The following is a 17,872-nucleotide window of genomic DNA, read 5'->3' as shown; positions in this document are numbered from 1 at the left end:
CCAATGTTGGGGAAGTCCAGAACCAGGGGTCACAGTCTAAGGATAAGGGGTAAGCCATTTAGGACCGAGATGAGGAGAAACTTCTTCACCCAGAGAGTGGTGAACCTGTGGAATTCTCTACCACAGAAAGTAGTTGAGGCCAATTCACTAAATATATTCAAAAGGGAGTTAGATGAAGTCCTTACTACTCGGGGGATGGCAAGATAGCAGGAAGGGGGTACTGAAGTTGCATGTTCAGCCATGAACTCATTGAATGGCGGTGCAGGCTAGAAGGGCTGAATGGCCTACTCCTGCACCTATTTTCGATGTTTCTATGTTTCTATGAGGAGAGATTGGGTCGACTAGGCCTGTAGTCACTAGAGTTCAGAAGAATGAGAGGGGATCTCGTTGAAAAGTATAAAATTCTTACAGGGCTGGACAGACTGGATGTGGGGAAAATGTTTCCCCTGGCTGGGAAGTCGAGAACAATAAGGTCACAGTCTCAGGATACGGGGTAGGAAATTTAGGACTGAGATGAGGAGAAATTTCTTCACTCAGAGGGTGGTGAACCTATGGAATTCTCCAGCACAAAAGATTGTGGAGGCCAAGAAACTGAATATATTTAAGAAGGAAATAGATACATTTCTAGACACAAAAGGCATCAAGGGGTACGGTGAGAAAGTGGGAATATGGTGTTGAGATAGAGTATCAGCCATGATCATATTGAATGGCGGTGCAGGCCTGAAGGGGTGAATGGCCGACTACTGCTCCTGTTTTCTATGTTTCTATTTTCTCAGTGCCACAATGCTTATGCTTCAGAGTGCTGCATAAGGCAGCAGCACACTGACTAATTTAAAAGAGACAGTTGGAAAAGCTCATCATTTACAGCATTCTTGATGTCTCCCAAAAGTCTCTGGTTGTAGAAGGAGGACATGACACCTCTGTTGTATCTGCCAATCAGTACGTCGAGAGACATCATTCCAATCCGGCACACTGTCAATGCTTCAAAAGTCTCATCATCAGAAATCGAGTCTTTTGGGAGGTGCCTTATATCAGTAATTATATTGAAATATTTTTTTTCTCTGGTACAAAGTAGGAATTTGTCATCTTGTACTCTGAATTTTTGGGGGTAAAATTATGAACAAGTGAAATTTCATGCTCTTTGTGCGCACTCAACCCACATTTTCCTTTCAGGCAGTAGATGAAGGACTGTTCATTTTTCACAGTAGCAAGTTCCATTGTTTTGATAATCCTGTACTTCGTACTCAATCTGTAAAAGTCTTTTTCCCAGTAAATTGGCCCTAACCTTCTAAATCTCTATCTGAATACACTTGGAGTGCATGGCTAGCAGAGGAAGGATTTATTCAAATATCTACAAACCGTAACATTTTTGAGTATTAATCTATTTTTTATATTGTTTGTACAAAAACTCTATTTTTCTCCAATCCCCTCGGTTTTTCCAGGCTACTGATTTTCTCAGCCAAGAGATGAGTAGGTCCATGTTGAACACCACTTGAATGAAGCATTCATGAAACCTTGATGAAGCAAAAGCACACAACGTTCTCTGGCTGGGGGGACTTTACCATGACTGACTTGGTAGCACCACTACTGACTGAGCTGGCCAAGTCCTGAAGGACATAGCTGCCAGGCTGGGCCTGTGACAAGTTATGAGAGAACCAACACGAGGGAAAAACCTACTTGACCTCATCCTCACCAATCTATCTGTTGCAGGTGCATCTGTCCATGACCGTATTGGTAGGAGTGACCACCACACAGTCCTTGTGGAGACAAAGTCCCATCTTCACACTGAGGACATCCTCCATTATGTTGTGTGGCACTACCAATGTGCTAAATGGGTAGATTGCAAATAGATCTAGCAGCTCAAAACTGGGCATCCACGAAGTGCTGTGGGCCATTAGCAACAGGAGAATTGTATTCTACCACAATCTATAACCTCATGGCATGGCATATCCCTCATTCTACCATTACCATCAAGCCAGGGCTCCAATAAGGAGTGTAGAAGAGCATGCCAGGAGCACCAGGCCTACCTAAAAATTAGGTGCCAACCTGGGGATGTTGCAACACAGGACAACATGCAAGCTAAACAATAGACACAGCATGTTATTGACAGAGCTAAGCGATACCAAAATCAACGGATCAAATCAAAGCTCTGCAGTCCTGCCACATCCAGTCGTGAATGATGGTGGAAAATTAAACAACTAACAGGCGGAGGAGGCTTCATGAACATCCCCATCTTCAATGGGGGAGCCCAGCACGTAAGTGTAATAGACAAGGCTGAAGCATTTGCAACCATCTTTAACCAGAAGTGCTGAATGGATAATTCATCTTGGCCACTTCCTGAGATCCCCCTTATCACAGAAGCCAGTCTTCAGCCAGTTCGATTCACTTCACGTGATATCAAGAAATAGCTGAGCGCACTGGATACAGCAAAGCCTATGAGTCCCGACAACATCCCGGCTGCTTTGCTGGAGAATTATGCTCCAGAACTAGCTGCACATCTAGCAAAGCTGTTCCAGTACAGCGACAGCACTGGCATCTACCCGACAATGTGGAAAACTGTCCAGGTATATCCTGTCCACAAAAAGCAGGACAAATCCAATCCAACCAATTACCGCCCCATCAGTCTACTCTCAATCATCAGCAAAGTGATGGAAGGTTTTATCGACAGTGCTATCAAGCGGCACTTACTCACCAATAACCTGCTCACCGATGCTCAGTTTAGGTTCCACCAGGACCACTCGGCTCCAGACCTCATTACAGCCTTGGTCCAAACATGGACAAAAGAGCTGAATTCCAGAGGTGAGGTGAGAGTGACTGCCCTTGACATCAAAGCAGCAGTTGACTGAGTGTGGCATCCTGAGTAAAACTGAAGTCAACGGGAATCAGGGGGAAAATTCTCCACTTGCTGGAGTCATACCGAGCACAAAGGAAGATGGTTGTGGTTGTTGGTAGTGAATCATCTCAGCCCCAGGACATCCTCTGGGCAGTGTCCTAGGCCCAACCATCTGCAGCTGCTTCATCCATGACCTTCCCTCCTTCATAAGGTCAGAAGTGGGGATGTTTGCTGATGATTGCACAGTTTTCAGTTTCATTCACAACTCCTCAGCTAATGAAACAGTCCATGCTGCATGGAGCAAGACCTGGATGATATTCAGGCTTGGGCTGATAAGTGGAAAGTAACATTCAGGCCACACAAGTGCCAGGCAATGACTATCTCCAACAACAGAGCACCTAACCACCGTCCCTTGATATTCAGCCACATTATCATCACCAAATCTGCCACCATCAACATCATGGGGCTTGCCATTGACCAGAAACTTAACTGGACCAGTCACATAAATAATGTACCTACAAGAGCAGGTCAGAGGCTGGGTATTCTGCAGCGAGTGTCTCACCTCCTGACTCCCCAAATGCTCTCCACCATCTACAAGGCACAAGCCAAGAATGTGATGGAATACTCTCCACGTGCCTGGATGAGTGCAGCTCCAACAGCACTCAAGAAGCTTGAAAGCATCCACAACAAATCAACCCATTTGATTGGCACCCCATCCACCATCTTAAACATTCACTCCCTCCACCGCTCGTGTACCGGGGCTGCAGTGTCTACCATCTACAAGATGCACTTCAGAAACTTGACATGGCTTCTTCAACAGGACCACCCAAGCCCATGATCTCTACCACCTAGAAGGACAAGGGCATCAGGTGCATGGGAACACCACCACCTCCAAGTTTCCCTCCAAGTCACATATCATCCTGACTTGGAAATATATCACCGTCCTTCATCATCCCTGGTTGAAAATCCTGGAACTCCCTCCCTAACAACACTGTGGGAGTACCTTCAACACACAGACTTCACCTACTCAGGGGCAATTACGGATGGGCAATAAATGCTGGCCTTTCCAGCGATGCCCACATGCTAGGAATGAATAAAAAAAAGGTGAGCATCTGTCAGGCATCTAACAGCACCTACCTAAAATGGGTGTTGAGAAGGTTGTGGTAACAGCTGAAAAATAACTATTTTTCCCATGTTCTCAATCTTCTATGAGTAGGTAACTGACCTCGCCAGTCAGCACTAAGTGTATATCAGAATATGGAGGTATATCAAGAACTTAATACCATGCAGACTGAACTTATTTGCCCCATCTTGTTGAACTACTCATAAGTACTCTACTCTAATGTGCTGTGCCATCATACTGCCTCAGACTGTCGACAGTCTTAACATTCTAAAAAACAATATTACTCATGCCTGTATCAGAAAAAAATTGTTTTGTATAAATATTGTAGAAAAACAATAGTGATGGTCTGACTGCCTTGAATGTGGCTGTGTCATCTCAGAGAGGTTGGCTGCCTCTTGTGACAGCTGGTAACAACTGATGAGATTTATTCCTCAGTAACTTCAATAAATAATCCCTGCCTTCCAAAATTACACATATTATGTGCATTTGAAAGGTTATGAGGGGGGAACATTTTGCTGTGTGGCAAAATGATTACCACTCTCGATAACAGCTGTGTTTAAAATCAAATTGTTCTATTTTCAAATTGAAATCAATAAAAAAGAAATAAGAATGTATGAGGTAGTGGCTAGCACATCACAACATGTTCAAAGAGATCCTTAGCAGTGAAAATTGCTATTGGAACTGTCAGAACCATTTTATTTCCTTTTAAATAGTACAAAGTAAATCTTCCATAAACATTGTGCTGATCCATGATTGTATTTGGTTGCCTTCTTGAGCGAGTATTTTTTACAATATTCTAACTGTCATTACACATTAATCTTGGTACCTAATTAAGAGCTTTATATCTGTGTATCAAATTGGATTTTGCCTGCATTCCCCGGACTGTATTTTTAACATAATATTACTGCAAAGTTAGATTCAGCTTAACCCAGGGTGTCAGGGTAGTCCTGCTTAACGATGGCCCCAGTATGGCAGAGAATACTACGATTATGGGATTGGGCTGTGTGTTAATGATAATACCTGACAATAGGATGTTGAGCATTACTTTGGCATGTAGGTGGAGCACAATAAAATATAAATAATGACCTCTTCCAACTAGCAAAGAATTATTCAGAATGTAATTATAATACAAATATAGTGCAAAAAAAATCACAAATACAGTCTACTAAATTAATTAAAATACAGTGCAATAAATGATAATCCAAATAAGTGTATTACAATGTATACAATGGAGCTTGTAAAAAGAGATGTGATCTTATAGAGGTATCAAAGATAGTTATTGGTATGGACAAGGCAAATCCCAAAAACTGCACTAAATTAAAGTCCGAGAGCAGGATAAGGGGCCTCAGGATAAAATAAGTAAAAGGCAAATTTAAGATTGATATCAGAATGTTCTTCATGGAGAGAACGCTTGAACACTTGAATTGAAATTCCAGATAGAATAGAAGAGATGAAAACTCTGGAGTCATTTAAGAACCAATCGAATGCTACAATAGTGGAACTGTAAGATCTTTCTGGATGAACATAACAACATAAGAAATAGGAGCAGGAGGAGGCCATTCGGCCCCTCGAGCCTGCTCCTCCATTCAATGAGGTCATGGCTGATCTTCTACCTCAACTCCACTTTCCTATACTATCCCCACATCCCTTGATTCCCTTAATATTCAAAAATCTATCAATCTCTGTCTTGAATATACTCAACGACTGAGCATCCACAGCCCTCTGTGGTAGAGTATTCCAAAGATTCACCACCCTCTGAGTGAAGAAATTTCTCCTCATCTCAGTTCTAAATGGCCGTCCCCTTATTCTGAGACTGTAACCCCTGGTTCTAGAACCCCCAGCCAGGGGAAACATCCTCCCTGCATCTACCCTGTCAAGCCCGGTAAGAATTTTGTATGTTTCAATGAGATCACCTCTCATTCTTCTAAATGAGAGAATATAGGCCTAGTCCATTCAATCTCTACTCATAGGACAATTCCCCCATCCCAGGAATCTGTCTGGTGAACCTTCGTTGCACTCTCTCTATGGCAAGTATATCCTTCCTTAGGTAAGGAGACCAACCCTGTACAGAACACTCCAGTGGCTGTACTTTTGATATTTAAGATTTTGGGGCATTAATGGCGGCGGGGCAGTCCTGATACCGCCCAGGAACAGTTTGCACCTCAGTCAGTAAAACTTGGCAGCTGGGCCCTGAGTGTGGGGCGGAGTGGTAAGGGAAGCATTGCACATCTCTACTCGGGCGCTAGGCTGGCTTAGCATGTGAAAATCCCGAGCTAAAAAGAGCTGGCCTCAGAGCACTCTAAGAGAGGCCTGGGGAGAAAAAAAGAACCTGAAAAAACCCTACCAAAAACATTCCCCCAAAATACCTCACACCACCACTACATAAATCGCAAAAAAACCCAATCACACTTATCTGAGGTCGACATTACTCACCTCTCTGCAGCTGCTATAGCTCGGACCACCCATTTTCACAGGCAGTCCCAGCACGTCGCTCTATGCAGTGTGATGGGTCGGGCATGAAGCATGGTAATGCTCCACGGCCCACCAAAACCAGCCCCGAAAACCCCGGCGGGTCTGGAAGCTGACCTCACTGCCGCTATTGCCATCCCTCCCGGGCGAAAACAGAAAGAATCAGGAGCAGAAAATCCAGCCCCTCGTGCGGTCTCACCAGAGCCCTATATAATTGCAGTAAGACATCTTTACTCTTAAACACAAATCCCCTTGTAATAAAGGCCAACATATCATTTGCTTTCTTAATTTCTTGCTGTACCTGCATGTTAACTTTCAGTGATTCGTGTACAAGGACACCCAGGTCCCTCTGAACACCAACATTTCCCAATCTCTCACCATTTAAAAAATGCTCTGCTTTTCTATTTTTCCTACCAAGGTGGATAACTTCACATTTCTCCACATTATATTCCATTTGCCGTGTTCTTGCCCACTCACTTAGCCTGTCTATATCCCCTTGAAGCCTCTTTGCATCATCCTCACAACTTACATTCTTACCTAGCTTTATATCATCAGCAAACTTGAATATATTACATTTGGTCCCCTCATCCAAATCATTGACATGGATTGAAATAGCTGAGGCCCAAGCACTGATCCTTGCGGTACCCCACCTGTAACAGCCTGCCAACCCAAAAATGACCCGTTTATTCATACGCTCTGTTTTCTGTCCATTAACCAATTCTCAATCCATGCTAGTATATTACTCCAAATCCAAGGAGCCCTAAGTTTGTTTAATAACTCTTGTAGTGGCACCTTATCGAATGCCTTATGAAAATCTAAATACACCACATTCACTGGTTTCCCCTTATCTATTTTGCTAGTTATAACCTCAAAAATCTCTAACAGGTTTGTTAAACATGATTTCCCTTTCATAATTCTGTGTTTACTTGGCCCAAACTTATTATTATTTTCTAAGTGCCCTGTTACCATGTCCTTAATAATAGATTCCAGCATTTTCCCTACAACTGATGTCAGGCTAATTGGTCTGTAATTCCTCGTTTTCTCTCCCCTCCTTTCTTAAATTGTGTGTTTACATTTGAATGGGCCAAAAGAGCTTCTCTATCTGTAATTATCTTATGATTTTGTGAAATTATAATATAAAGAGTGTATTATTGCCTAGTGTATATGGGGCTGTAGTAGCCTCAAAATGGTGTCGGCTCACTTACTGCCCCATTTAGGGTGGCATTCCAGTCATCACCATGATTGGTAGGATCATTTAGATAGGCAGCTGTAGTGCTTGCCTGTTTCAGGCGTGAGGCCATTTTTAATAGGGTATTTAAAAGATAAAATGGAAGGAGTGGGGACCATGCATGCTTAGGCTGTTTGTGCCAGTATTGAGCAGCCTAACCAGCGGACCTTAAAGGGACCAGTGGAGGCTGATCAGAAAAGGGCCAAAACCATTTTCATCTTTTATTTGTTGGGGGCTGGGAAAAGCAGGTAAGCTCTCCCAGCCCCAGACCGTTGGTCAGCTCTGTATAGGAGCCGATTGATTTCCCATCCTTCCCAAACAGTGAGCTCCATTGGCGTTCCGGTTTGGGGCAGCAATTCACTGTCTCCATGCAAACAAGGCTCAGGACTCAAAATATCTTGGGCCTGATAGCAGCAGTAATGGATAGCAAATGTGATCAGCCATTTTGGACTGAATGTTAAGATTTGTCCAGACTATTAAAATTATAATTCAAACACAGTTCAATAAATTATAATGTAAATGGTGTGATGAATTATAATAGCAATACACTGTGTTAAATTATGATATAAACACAGTGCAAAAATTTTGAACACAAACGCAGTATGATAAATTATAATATAATCACAGTGTTCTAACATATTCTAACACAAATATGTTACAATATAAGCATATTGTGATAAAGTATAATACAAACACTCTGTGTGGTAAATTACCATACAAACGCAGCATTAAATTATAAAATAAATAAGTGTTGAATTGTAGTACAAACAGTACATTAAATGATATGAATACAATGCAATATTCTAATTAATTAACCATGTATGCCACATGATCCATTCTTTTTTTTAAATTAGTTCACAAGATGTGGGTATCGCTGGCAAGGCCAACATTTATTGCCCATACTGAATTGCCCTTGAAAAGGAGCCACCATCTTGAACTGTTGTAGTCCGTATGGTGAAGGCAATCCCACAGTGCTGACTGTTGTAGCAGTTTGATACAACTGAATGGAGTGGCTTGCTAGGCCATTTCAACATCCAGCCATCCAGCACATTGCTGAGGGTCTGGAGTCACATATAGGCCAGACCAGGTGAATAGATTTCCTTCCCTGAAGGACATTAGTGAACCAGTTGGGTTTTTCCAGTAGTTTCATGGTCATCACACTCGCTTTTTGTTAAATTCCAGAATTATTTAATTAACTGAATTTTTAAATTCCCAAACTGCCGTGATGAGATTTGAACTCACCTCTCCAGATCATTAATCTGGATTATTAGTTCAGTAACATAACCACTATGTTACGTAACACTATTCTAACCTACATGTTCCATTTCCCCACATTCCTTTCCAGCAGTATGCCCTTCACTCCCTTCCAGCTCCGAGCCTCAGGCTCCAAATCTCTTATCAATGCATGGTGGCTGCCATCTTATTGCAGGCTTTAAAAATAGAAAAAACAGTATGTGTCAAAGGCATGCAGAAAGAATGGAAGATGGACAGAAGAAATGGAGGGAAGAGTGAGAACTAGTTGCAGACAAATCAAGTGCTATAGAGACAATAAGGAAAAAGTGAAAGAGGCATGGGGAGAGAGCAGGAGAGGCAGATAGAAAGTGAAAGGGGTAGATAGAAAGAGTGGCAAGGATGAAAGTGAGAAAGAGGCAGATAGAAAGAATGAAAAGTAAATACTGAGAGGGAGACAGAAAGTATTAGTGAATATGAGAAAAGCAACCAGATAGTTGCAGGAAGAGAGAGCACTTTTAAAATGTTTTGTCTGCAAGGAACGCTGTGGGAGATTAATGAATTTCATCCAAGTACATTTATTTTTGAACATAATTTAGATCAAATGTGTCTAAATATTGTCATTTAAAAATATGAGTCCATTTGGATCCTGTGGGGTTTTAAAGTGTTTGAATTTAACACTAACAGGATAGTGGGCTGGACTTTTTTGGTGGTCACTATAACTGCATTCTGTGAATTCAGTGATAAACCTGCTGTTCAATTTCTGTATATTGGCATTCTTCCTGGGAATGTGGCTCAATGCATGCACTCATTTTAGTAAGTGCTGGAATTATAGAGCACTTGGCTCTCTATTGAAACTACCTGACAACACATTTCAGATAATACATTTTAAAAAGCTCATTTTGCTGAACAAAAAGAGAATGGTTTTGTTTTGTAAGTGTGCATTCAGTCTTTCCGAGGCTGACCCCGCTGGATACTTGTCCCCTCCCTCCAGTCAGAATTGTCAATGAGGCCGAAGAGCTTTCTGTTACGGACAAGCTGTCATTTATTTTTTCCTTTTATTTCTTAAAACATTGTTTGAGTTATTATTTAATGAAAGAAAGATGAAGATAAGACGCACTATAGTTAGTATATGTTGGTCATTATCACATTACTGTTTGTGGGAGCTTGCTGTGCACAAATTGGCTGAAGCATTTCTTACATTGTAACAGTAATTAATTGGCTGTAAAGCACTTTGGGACATCTTGAGGTTATAAAAGGCGCTATATAAATGCAAGTCTTTTTCTATTCTATATATCGCATGTGGATCCAATTTTGTGGTACCATGTAAGATCCCTAATAATAGTGGTGGCAACGACCTGCGAGAGTCCATCAGTGGCAGGTCGGGGCCATAAAAGGAGCAGCGAGCGGCAGCCATGGACAGCGTGGCGGCATAACACTGCAAGGTACAGCGCGAGCTGCTGCAGGAGGGCGACGGCAGCAAAGAGGGACATCATCAAGGTCCAGGTCGGTGATTGGAGTGTGGGCAGATACAGCAGGAGCGGCGAGGTCGGGGCGAAGGACTGGTGAGAGATTGTAGAGGGACGAGATCGGGGCACAAGAGAGGCGTGCGTTCGGGGCAAGAAAAGGCATGGGCCCAGAGGTAGCATGGGCCAGCCCACATTGCGATATGTGTGCGCACTAGGCCTGTGCAGCAGAGCTGGTCTCCAGTTGTCTTGGTTAATCCTTTCCACTGGACCAAGACCTAGCTCGGTCAAGCCTGCGTGGTGGCTGGTGTGCAACGGCCACCACACGTAAAAAAATCCACGTGCAGGCATCTTCCACCCTTCAATATGTAGTTCAGGACCTGGAATATTAGGTCCTTCATTGAAACACCTGTGAACTCATCCTTTTTTGGCATGGAAGCAAGTCATCCTCGTTTCGAGGGACTGTCTATAATGATGACCATGTAAGATCTATATTTTTTTGAAATGCTACTTGACACTTAAAACATTTGTTTTATGTTCTCTGATGTTCATATTTTAAGCTGCATTTTGGTATTATGTGCTGCACAATTTCTCCTGAAATACATATATTCTATTTTGGCTGCTTTGACGTCTGATCCCCATCTGTTCATTCACTCATCTGTTGTCATTATTGTCTCAGGTACCTCATCCTCTGTCTTACCTTTACAGAAATGCAATGAAAGATTCTCCACACTTTTCTCACTGCCATTGTAGTTCGCAAGAGGGCCTTGTTGGGTAGCCTTGTCAGTTATGACATTTAAAAGATCGAGCGGGTGGTATCGTTGCATCTCTGTAGCCTTCCCATGGTGATATTTAACTATAATCAGTTAAGCCTGGAATTTCTTCAGGCATCTTTGCTATCTTATGATGCAAATTGGATGGCTGGCTTGGGGCAATGGAGCCAGGATCGGTTCTGCCACCTCTACGCCATCTGCAGTCCCTATTCTTTTTCCACCTCCGTAACATTGCTCGCCTCTGCCCCTGCCTCAGCTCTGCTGCTGCTGAAACCCTCATTCATGCCTTTGTTACCTCTAGACTTGACTACTCCAACTCACTCCTGGCAAACCTTCCATATTCCACACGACGTAAACTTGAGGTCATCCAAAACTCAGCAGCCCGTGTACTAGCCCGCAGCAAGTCAAGATCACCCATCACCCCTGTGCTTTCTGACCTACATTGGCTCACAGTTAAACAATGCCTCGATTTCAAAATTCTCATCCTTGGTTAAAATCACTCCATGGACTTGCCCCTCCCTATCTCTGTAATCTTTTTTCAGCCTCACAATCCCATAAGATGTTTGTACTCCTCAAATTTGGCCCCTTGAACATCCCTCATTATAACTGCTCAACCATCAGCGGCCTGGGCCCTAAGCTCTGGAACGCCTTCCCTAACCCTGTATTTCTCTCTACCTCTCTTTCCTCCTTTAAGACACTCCTTAAAACCTGCCTCTTTAAACAAGCTTTTGATCATCTGCCTTAATTTCTTCTGTGGCTCGGGTTCAAATTTATCTGTTTGTCTCCCACACTGTTGTGAAGCGCCTTGGGATGTTTTACGACGTTAAAGGCGCATGAAACTAAAAGTTATTATTATTATTCTGTGTGCATCAACGAACGCAACCTCCAGTCATGTCACTTGATGAAAGCCATTTGCAAAGAACAATGCCGACATGTAGATGAAATTTAGTTCAATTTTTATTATAAACCCTACTGCTTGTATGTCTAGTCCCTCTTACTACAGCGTGTCCCCTTGATGCACCTGTGTACTGTGTGAGTTCTTAAACCTACCCTCGTGCTTGGCCTCGCGCTATTTGAATGGCAGGAGGATGTGTGGTGGCTGCCTGTTGCAATCCTATGGGAGCCTCGTTGGACGAGGGCGACCCACTTCATGGCAGCTAAATTCTGTTGTGGACCTGCTGCCGTCTGCACTTCTTGTGTGGCCGCACGTGTTGGCATTGCACAGGAGCAACAGGAGGGCCTCTCTGTGTTGCCATCCTTATACAGATGGCAACACATGCATTCCCATTCCTGCCAGGCTACCAGTACCAAACTCGGGCTCCACATCGACACTGGTCTGCGGAAAAGTAAACTTAATAGTACCAATAAGGTCATTGAAGCCTATGAGATACTTCTGAAACTCAGCCCCAATCATTAGGAAGCTAGCAGAGGCAACCCTTTCTAATCAGACACACCAAGCCTCGATGGCAAAAGTCTGAGCATAATTGGAGGAAACACAAACTGCCCTTGGAGATAGTAGGGGCAAGGTTCTCTTTTTGGCCCGTGGGTTTGTATTTCTTTAGCTGGGTATTAGGCAAGACACACTCGGATTCATGAGAAATATAGGTTTGCTTATGGGAATGATCAGTGGCTGGAACCCGAATAGAATATCGTCTGTGAATCCCAAAATCATACACACAATTCTATCATTGGTAAATCTAATGTTTATCAACACATTTGTAGGTTACTGTTCTCCCTCAGCATAGCACTACTGAGTTCAGGTTCTGGATTCAATAGTTTTTCGAAGCTTAATGATGCATTTCACGCCTTCCATATGGTTGCCATGCTTACATTTCATTCTGCCTGGTTTGTTAAATTGGGTGTTGGTATAATGTCTGTGATTTTTATTTGGGTCGATGATCTTTGCTTTGCTGAACATCACTCTCCATGTGTTCTGTCAGTGCCTCCCATAAAATTTCTGTCAGAGACTCACCTTTTTCAACACCGTATGTGTTTAGTTGTCTCTAGCTCTGCCCGCCAGAATCAGCTTCTGTCAGATTTAGATTTTTAACCGCTCCTCTGAGCTTGGTGGGGAGAGTTGGATCAGAAATTGAGTCCTTCTTCAATGCAGATGGTTGTTTACAAACTACTTCTGCAGCAACAGTAGTGACAGTACTGTGAAATTTGGAGCATGATTTGCCTCACACAAAATCTCAGTTGATTAAGACTATGTTCAAACCTTACCCCGTGTCAGGAGCAGAAATGACAAGCTACTTTGCAGCTTTGATAAAAATGAATCAGCAAAGCAACTCATCATGTTATAGCTGTCTCAGTCCATCTGAAATTCTTAAGTACGTCTCATGTTATGATTCTATTGCCTTTGGTCTTTTCATGATTATGCTGCATCTTTTCTGTTACACTTCAAAATTCCCCAGCTACACCAATGATATATTTTATTCATTTCCTTTTTTAAGAATTATTTTTTTCTGATTAAAATTTAAACAAGTTTTTCCACCATTAGAAAAGTTTGTGGTTATCATTGTTTCCTCTTGGAAATTCCACGAGTTATAGCATCATTGAATCATGGAATGATTACAGCACAGAAGGCCATTCGGCCCATTGAGCCCGTGCCAACTCTCAGCTAGTCCCACTTCCCCACCCTTCCCCCGTAGCCCTGCAATTGTTTTTCCTTCAGATAATTATCCAACTCCCTTTTGAAAGATAAAACTAAGTCTGCCTTCACCACCTGCAGTGCATTCCAGATCATAACCACTCGCTGCGTAAGAAAGTATTTTCTTACGTCGCTTTTGGTTCATTTGCGAAGCACCTTAAATCCTTGTTCTCTGGTTCTCGACCCTTCTGCCAATGGGAACAGTTTCTCTCTATCTACTCTGTCCAGAACTCTTATGATTTTGAAGACCTCTATCAAATCTCCTCTCAATCTTCCCTGCTCCAAGGAGAACAACCCAAGCTTCTCCAATCTATCAACGTAACTGGAATCATTCCTGGAATCATTCTCATAAATCTTTTCTGCACCTTCTACTCTGAGTTCTGCCAAAGTTGCTAGAAAATTGGGCTTGTGGTGGGTATTGCTGTTGGGATCTATCACTTTGCAGTACACGGCCTCGGCTTCATTGGATCCTTTTCACCATATCACTGTCGACATAGTAGCTCGCAGATTCAGGTAAAGCTTCTGTTACAGAAGGGTGGTGTTACTCAAGTTGTGGGCAGCCCTGGTACCGGCTGTAAATAGAACATATCTGCCTTTTGATTGGGCTTCTATCCCACAATAGTTTTTAAGGATGTTTAAATGGTGAAGTATTCATTCAAATTACCAAATAATTTTATTTCTAATAAAATGAATAATCTTTATTCTGACTAGCTCTACTTTTAACCTTTGAAGTCAATGAAGATAAAATCGAGCGGGATGCAAAACCGGCGTCCGACCCAATCCTGTCCCCTTTCATGCCGGGCAAATTAGGTTAAAATCGGTGCTTCTTCCTGTTGGTCCTCTGTGCTATGGATTAAAACTGTTGGTTAGTGATTGCCTGAGAGCAGATGATGTGTGGCTCTGTGAAATGCTGGATGGGATAGAGAGCCACTCTCCTTTCCTGAATTACTGGGTTTGAACTTTACAATAATTACTGACGAGATTCCAGATTAAACATTTACTGCCCTGCACCTTCTTTTCAGCAATTTCAAAACTAAAAAAACAGAGGAAGACTAAGCGATGCTAATAAGTGTAGCTCTTTGTTCCTTTAGCAGTCAGGATTTTATGGTGATTCTGATGCGCACATAAAAACATAAGAACATAAGAACATAAGTGTCATGTTTGTAACCACACATAACTGTAACCAATATGTAACAAACCTGTACAATGTATACAATTGTGAAATACACACCTTGACCAAAGGGGGGTGAACTTGTGGGAGACACTCCTCACCTGGTCAGCCAGGTACTTAAAAGGAGGTTCCACGCAGGCTCAGCACTCCTTGGTCCTAGGAATAAAGGTGCAGGTCATGAGTGACCTTGTCTTCAGTATATGCCTCGTGTGACTTTATTATACAGTGCAGAGACACTGGCGACGGGAAATGGGAATCAACGACTCATGAGAATGGCCACCAGTAGCACAGATGAAAGGAACTGTGTTGGTGAGGACTGGGACGATTTCATTGAGAGGCTCTAGCAGAGCTTTGTCACGAAGGACTGGCTGGGAGAGGCAGCTGCAGAGAAGTGAAGGGCGCACCTACTGACCAGCTGTGGGCCTAAGAAGTACGCGCTGATGAAAGACCTGCTCGCACCTGAGAAGCGGGCGGACAAAACCTTTGAGGAGCTCAGTAAACTGATCGGTGAGCACCTCAAACTCGCGAGCAATTTACATATGGCCCGACACCGATTCTATTCACACAGACGTCGGGAGGGACAAAGCATACCGGACTTCTTTGCGGACCTTCGGCGTTTGGCCAGCCTCTGTAAGTTCACAGATGCCTGCAGGGGGGAGATGTGAAGGACTTTTTTCATTGAGGGCATTGGTCATGTCGGGATTTTCAGGAAGCTTATTGAGACCAAGGACTTGACTTTGGAAAGGGCAGCTTTGATAGCTCAGACTTTTTTGGCAGGGGAAGAGGAGATCAAGATAATTTACTCACGCAGCCCTGGTTTCAATGTGGCGATGAACCAGGGAGTTCATGTTGTAAAAGCGACACAGAACCCCGCAGGCAGGCAAGAGCAATTCGACACCGTCCAGGCAGGCAGGCAAGGGCAATTCGACACCGCCCAGGCAGCAACAAATTCCAGGGTGGGACAGCAACAGAGACAATGGCAGGAGGATCAGCAATTCACACCATCACAAGGGACAATGCGTCCCGGGATGGGACCATTGACACACCTCAACAGAGTGATCAGGAGTAATCAAAGAGGCAATCAGAGAGGAATGCCTGGTAACAGTCCCTTTGTCCACAACAATCTCAGCTCATGCTGGAGATGCAGGGACAGACACAATGCGAAAACCTGCAGGGTTCAACAATTTATCTGCAGAAGATGCCATTTCAAGGGACATTTGGCCAGAATGTGCAGAAAACCCGTAGCGAGGTTAGTTTACGAGGCAGAGGAACCAGACGAAGAGTCTGCAAGGCAGTTGGATGCTTGGGGCACAGCCATGGATGCTGAAGTCCAGCGGGTTCACGTGGCAGACATCCACAGCTCATACACTAAAACGCCGCCTATGATGATGAAAGTTCTATTAAATGGCATCCCAGTATGCATGGAGCTGGACACAGGAGCTAGCCCATCACTTATGAGTGTCCAACAATTCAAAAGACAATGGCCACTCAAAGCTAGCAGACCCAAACTAGAACTCATTGAGACGCAATTACGAATGTACACCAAAGAGATCATCCCTGTGCTCGGCAGTGCAAATTTGGTGGTCACACATAATGGATCAGAGAACTGGCTGCCACTCTGGATTGTCCTAGGGAATGGTCCCGCGCTTTTGGGGAGGAGCTGGCTAGCCGAGATGAACTGGAAATGGGGGGATGTGCACGCCATTTCATCTGTGGAGCGTAGTTCATGCTCACAGGTCCTACAGAAATTCGAATCACTATTTCAACCTGGGGTCGGGACTTTCAAGGGCACCAAAGTAATGATACGCATCACCCCGGATGCCAGACCAGTGCACCACAAAGCCAGAGCCGTGCCGTATGTGATGTGTGAGAAAATTGAGAGTGTGTTGGGACAAGCTGCTAAGAGAGGGCATAATATCGCCTGTTGAATTCAGTGACTGGGCAAGCCCCCTCGTCCCTGTCCTTAAAGCGGATGGCTCCGTCAGGATTTGTGGTGACTACAAGACCACCATCAACCGAGTATCACTACAGGATCAATACCCACTTCCGAGAGTGGAAGACCATTTTGCCACGCTGGCAGGTGGCAAGCTGTTCACCAAGTTGGACATCACTTCAGCTTACGTGACCCAGGAACTGGCCGAAGAATCCAAGCTACTAACCACCATCACTACGCACAAGGGGTTACCGTATATACTCGCGTATCCTGCGATCTCGCGTATCATGCGACCCCTAAATTTTCGTCCCCAAAACATGATTTTACCATATATCCCATGTATCATGCGAGTCACTTTTTTGAGATCGAATACAGACCTTAACATGAAACATCGAGTGGATTCTGCTCTCTCTCAGTGCTCTCTCTCCGTACTCTCTCTCCGTGCTCTCTCTCCGTACTCTCTCTCCGTGCTCTCTCTCCGTACTCTCCCCCCCCGACCTCCGCGACTCTCTCTCCCCCCCCGACCTCCGCGACTCTCTCCCCTCCGACCTCCGCGACTCTCTCTCCCCCCGACCTCCGCGACTCTCTCTCCCCCCCCGACCTCCGCGACTCTCTCTCCCCCCCCCCGACCTCCGCGACTCTCTCTCCCCCCCCGACCTCCGCGACTCTCTCTCCCCCCCCGACCTCCGCGACTCTCTCTCCCCCCCGACCTCCGCGACTCTCTCTCCCCCCCCGACCTCCGCGACTCTCTCTCCCCCTCCGACCTCCGCAACTCTCTCTCCCCCCCCGACCTCCGCGACTCTCTCTCCCCCCCCGACCTCCGCGACTCTCTCTCCCCCCCGACCTCCGCGACTCTCTCCCCCCGACCTCCGCGACTCTCTCTCCCCCCCCGACCTCCGCGACTCTCTCCCCCCGACCTCCGCAACTCTCGCTCCCCCCCTGACCTCCGCGACACTCTCTCCCCCCCCGACCTCCGCGACTCTCTCTCCCCCCCCC

Source organism: Pristiophorus japonicus, chromosome 14 (assembly GCF_044704955.1).
Source record: "Pristiophorus japonicus isolate sPriJap1 chromosome 14, sPriJap1.hap1, whole genome shotgun sequence".
Lineage (NCBI taxonomy): Eukaryota > Metazoa > Chordata > Chondrichthyes > Pristiophoridae > Pristiophorus > Pristiophorus japonicus.
This window is presented reverse-complemented; position numbering follows the sequence as displayed.